The sequence below is a fragment of the Ornithorhynchus anatinus genome, chromosome 5 (genome assembly GCF_004115215.2).
Source record: "Ornithorhynchus anatinus isolate Pmale09 chromosome 5, mOrnAna1.pri.v4, whole genome shotgun sequence".
NCBI lineage: Eukaryota > Metazoa > Chordata > Mammalia > Monotremata > Ornithorhynchidae > Ornithorhynchus > Ornithorhynchus anatinus.
This window is the reverse complement of record NC_041732.1, coordinates 44,573,222-44,579,221: the sequence shown is the minus strand read 5'-3', so window position 1 is coordinate 44,579,221 and position 6,000 is coordinate 44,573,222.

Genomic DNA, 6,000 nt, shown 5'->3' with positions numbered 1-6,000 from the left:
CCTCCTACCTCACCTGTATAGATATAAAATATCTGTAATTTTATTTATTTGTATAGATGTTTGTCTCCCCCCTCTAGACTGTAAGCTCATTGGGGATGGGGATTGTCATTCTTTATTGTTGTATTGTACTCTCCCAAGCTCTTAGTACAGTGCTCTGCACATATTAAACACTCAGTAAATATGATTGAATGACTGAATGAAAAGTGTGAAACAAAATTAACAAGTTAAAATGAAAAAGACTTCAAAGGATTTACTTTTTTTTACTTTTCCATTTCAATTGGCAATGCACTTAAACTTGAACAGATTGCATGCTATCCTCTGAAATGTGTCTTTCTCACAAATATGAATGGAGTACACACTTATCAAAAGTATACAAACATTGATAGACAAAATGGTTACTGGTGGGACAGGACTGTGTCTGCCCTGAGTATCTGGTGTCTACCTCAGCACATAGCACAGTGTCAAGCACATGGTAAGCTCTTAAGCACTACAATCATTATATTCTGTAGAGCAGGCTTTTGCTAGTTAAATATCATCAAAATAATAATAATAATTGTGGTATTTGTAAAGCGCTTACCGTGTGCCAGTCACTGTTTTAATCACTGTGGTGGATACAGGAAAATTGGGTTGGACACAGTCCCTGTCCCACATAGGCCTCACAATCTCCCTTTCAGACTGTAGGCTCATTGTGGTCAGGGAATGTGTCTGTTTATTGTTGTATTTTCCCAAGTGCTTAGTACAGTGCTCTGCACACAGTAAGAGCTCAATAAATAAGATTGAATGAATGAAAGATAAACAAAAGGCTGTTCATCCTTGAGAAGCCCTTACTCAATTATCTTTGAATATTCCCTCTCGGTGATGGAGACTGTGCATGCCAGAAGACTGTTTGTCAGATGTCTCATTCTCAGCAGTGGCCAAAACTCAGTTTTCCTTCCAAACCAAGTGAAAACCATAAGGCAATTCTATCAGTCAATCAGGTAATCAATCAGACAAATAAGTCCCTCTCCTTTCTCCCACTGAGAGTAGGGAGTGGTTAAGACTCCCAACGTATGGTCTTAACATTTAAAGGAAATACAGATAAACTTCTTCCCAGCTTGCCAACCAGAATGCCACACTCCAAGTGCCTTGATTTTGGGTACCAAGTGGACTATTAAGTTCTCTAAGCAGCATGGACAGGAAATCCATCCAAGAGAAGTTTATTCCAAGTTTGAAAAGCTACAACCTTGATGCTTTATTACACTTATTTCTCCTCTGCCAGGAGAATAATATTGTTTAATAGGACCCAGGGGATATTGTTTAGAAATCAATTTCCAAGCACTGAAGACTGAGCTCTTTGCTTCCTAATACACCCCAGGCCACCTGAATCCCAGCACAGTGGATATTTAAAATATTTAAAATGGAGGGCTTCTTCCTTTGTCTTTAAGACTTTCCCTCAGTCTATTTTACATAAATTACTGGAAGTAGGCAGAATGGACACTTGCTGTGGAGCTTGACTATCCTTCCTCACTTGATCTTTCTTACTGAGATGATTCGGTGGTATATTTTCCTGGGATTCAGGTGCAATTAAGGATTTGATTTTATGAATTCTGCTGCAAATGACAGATTTTTACTTTTAGTTGTTTTTAAATCATTCACAGGTTGAATTCATTGCAGGTTTACAAGATTAAAAGGAATGTACTCCATAATAATAGCCAATCCCTTTCAACTGAACACAATAAATGGTCTATTTTACCATCACCTACAATGAGCATTAGCTACTTCCCAAACCAGGGTCTTGCTCCCCGGCTATCATGGGCTGCCTCCCTTAACTTTGAAGAGGTATAGATTAATTTTGCAGCAAATGAACATACTTCAATCCAAGTTAATGAGCCTGAGAAACCAATGTCAGAAATGTGGCCTGGATAAATGTTTTTCAAGTATCTTATCCAAATATATAACCACCATCTCAGGGAGAAATACCTTGCATGCCACAAGCACCTAGATCTGCCCCAACAGGGGGGAAACAGTCCAGACAAGATATCACCATTCCTTAGGTAAGTGATTTAATTGATTTTACAGTCACAGCTCATCTGGAGTGTGAGGACTGGCTCCATTTTCTGAAAATGCTACTCAGAAGCTAAGGAAAAACTTAAATCAAAACACAGCTCATTTATTTTATTTTACTAAAAGACGTCTTTATTGGGAAGCAGCGTGGCTTAGTGTAAAGAGTGTGGACTTGGGAGTCAGAGGTCATTGGTTCTAGTCCCGGCTCTGCTGCTTGTCAGTTGTGTGAACTTAGGCAAGTCACTTAACCTCTCTATACCTCAGTTATCTCCTCTGTAAAATGGGGATGAAAGCTGTGAGCCCTATGTCAGGCAACCTGATTACCTTGTATTTACCCCAGTGCTTAGAAGAGTGCTTTGCAGATAGTAAGCGCTTAACAAATCCCAACATTATTATTATTATTAATCACGCTTGGAAGGATAGAACAACACTTCAATTTTTCCCCGGACTTCCCTTAGCCCCCTCAGGGCATGGTTTTCCTTTATTACTGATTTTTTTACAACTCTCTCTTAGTTCTCTGTCAAGGTAAAGAACTTCAAACAACTTAGAGATCAAGGAGAAATTCATATGGAAAAATAAGCTCAAATAAACATTTGAAGGAAAAATAGGAAAATATTTTTGATAAAAACGATGAAGATAAAATTGGTGCAGGAATCACCTAAAAGAGTTACTTGAATCTAAAAAATAATACATCAATTCTACTTGTTACTCTAAGGTAAGGAATTAGAACAGCAATGTGCTATGCTTACTTGGAACGATTTCATGCTGAAAACTTAATTTGGAATCTAGAACATTCCTAACAAGGCCACCAGAGGGTTGCCATATAATACCCAGAATATAGTCACTAGCAGGTCACAGGTTTAGGGACAGAGACAGCATTTATATTTTAAAATTCTGAATGTTTGAGCTAGCTTCTTATTTTTAGTATAATTTTTTAAAAGAACACCACTAAAATTTTGGGTGGTAAATACTTGGCCATAGAAACAAGTCCTCTAGACTGTAAACTCCTTCTGGAGAGTCTTATGCTGTACTCTCTCAAATGCTTATTACAATGCTCTGTAATAATAATAATAATGTTGGTATTTGTTAAGCGCTTACTATGTGCAGAGCACTATTCTAAGCACTGGGGTAGATACACGGTAATCAGGTTGTCCCACGTGAGGCTCACAGTTAACCCCTATTTACAGATGAGGTAACTGAGGCACAGAGAAGTGAAATGACTTGCCCACAGTCACACAGCTGACAAACGGCAGATCTGGGATTCAAACCCATGACCTCTGACTCCCAAGCCCAGGCTCTTTCCACTGAGCCATGCTGCTTCTCTAGACAGTAAGCACTCAATAAATATGTTTGATTGATTTGGAAATTAAGCTAGAAGCAGAACACAAAGTGATTAAGAATCAGATAGAATGTCAAGACAGGAGGAAGGTGGACTTTACAGTACCAATAATTCCCACAGAGTATGGAAGGTTTTTTTACCTTTGAAGCAGACTGTAATTTCTGATATGCATGAACCTATGTAGCTCTGCAAAATATACTGCCTGCTATCCCAAAGTATATGCCTGCTTTCCCAAAATATAAGATACTAGATATTTTCTTAAATTAAGTACTCTCAGGTCCAAAGCGGGCTGCATGACAGCAATGAGTGTGTGTTGTAGATTGAAAGAATATTTAATGATAATGATAACTGTGGTATTTGTCAAGCACTTACTATGTGTCAGGCACTGTACTAAGCACTAGAGTGGATACAAGCAAATTGGGTTGGACACAGTCCCACATGGGGCTCACAGTCTTAATCCTCATTTGACCGATGAAGAAACAGGCATAGAGAAATTAAGTGACTTCCCAAGGTCACACAGCAAGACAAGTGGTGGAGTCAGGATTAGAGCTCAGGTCTTATGACTTCCAGGCCCATGCGCTTTTCATTAGGTCATGCTTCTTGCATGCACCATAATTATTCTATCAAACACTCTGGGTAAGAGAAAAATCAATCTAGGTTTAATAGAGTACAGTCAATTTTCCCATAGCACTTGTTTTCACCTATGCAACTTTGGAGAGAATGCTCTTCGGGCAACACACGTCTCCCTAGATAGGATGTGATGTAGTGGTAGAAGGGATGATCGTGTGTATCAGCACAGCATTGGTCAAGCCAGAAGTATTATAACATGTGCTTTCCTTAACACTGTATTTGTCAAGAATGGAAAACTTGTTATAGGAAAACGAGGGTTACTGCAATATCGAGTCCTAATTCCTCACTAATACTAGTCACTCATTATGAATGTCTTAGGTTTGGGCTTTATACCATTGGGAAGCAGTGTGGTTTAGTGGAAAGAGCACGGGCTTTGGAGTCAGAAGTCATGGGTTCGAATTCCGACTCTGCCACTTGTCAGCTGTGTGACTGTGGGCAAGTCACTTAATTTCTCTTTGCCTCAGTGACCTCATCTGTAAAATGGGGATTAAGACTGTGAGCCTCACGTGGGACAACCTGATTTCCCTGTATCTACCCCAGCGCTTAGAACAGTGCTCTGCACATAGTAAGCATTTAACAAATACCAACATTATTATAATGAAATTTCTCATGACATCTACACTTTAGAAAGGGAATCAGGCAAAACTACCTAGTTGCAGTTTCATAATGGCCCATCATTAGAGACATTAAAAATCAGAAATATTTTACATCTACTTATTCCTTCAAATCAATCAATAAATGGTAGTTACTGAGTGCATACAATGTGCCAAGAACTGACCTAACGCTTGGGAGAATTGGTAGACATGTTCCCTGCTCACAGTGAGTTTACTGTCTAGAGGGGGAGACGGATATTATGACCCTTCAATCTTTTTGAGACTTCCTTCTCAAGCATCAAGGGGGAAGGACGTGTGTTCGACTTACCTGAAAAGGAAAGGCTGAATTCAGCCTTCCTCAACTAAGCCCTCAATTCATCTTCTCCCACTCCCATATGTATAGCTCTTTCACTTGAATTTGCACCCTTTATTCACCCCTCCTTCAGCCTCACAGCACTTATGTGCATATCTGTAACATTTATATTAATGTCTGTAACCCCCTCTCAACTGTAAGCCAAATGTGGACAGGGAAGGTGCCTACCAACTCTTAGTATAGTGCTCTGCACAAAGTGCTGACTACATATGACTGATTGACCGATTGATCTCCAAGTATCAGACCACGAGTCATATCCAGCACTTAGAATAGTGCTCAATATGTAGTAAGCACTTAACATACCATAATTATTATTATTATATCATCTGACTGAAAAAAATATTCAAAAAAGGGGAAAATGGCTGCATTAGACAACCAAGTGTTGTAAAGTAGCTTCCTTCGGAGCATGATAAGGCTACCTTTTGGACCCATGTGTTACTTACTGTGCTACTTACTGTGCTCTGTAAGTGGATGTAAAGCAGCTGGTAGAGAGGAAACCAGGGAAGAGGTAGGAAGGAGTTCTAAATTTGGGAAGTACAGACATTTCCATCAGCTACAGCCCTGCCCTGGCTCCAAACCTGCGACAGAAAGTTGGTAACCACTGCTAATCTTGGGGCACATGCAGGAGTCTGTCCTGTCAATCAGTCAATCCTACTTATTTGAATGCTTACCGAGTGCAGGGCACTGTACTAAACGCTTGGGAAAGTACAACAGAACAATAAACAGGCACAATCCCTGCCTACAAGGAGCTCACAGTCTAGAGACACAAGAAAAGATAGCGCCCATAACTGATAAGAATGCAGTAGGAGCGATCATGGGCTAAATAACTGGCTCATGACCCAAGTCAGTATTTTGTCCACTCCTGCTTTAGGTCACTGATTGCCAATATAATATCTCTTGGGTCTTCAAGAGCATTTGTAAGCATACACATAATGGGCAATCTATCAAGTGCTACAACTTTCAAAAAACAAATGGAAAATATTATTGCTGTCCTTAAATGATTTTTTAATTTTTCTTTCTGT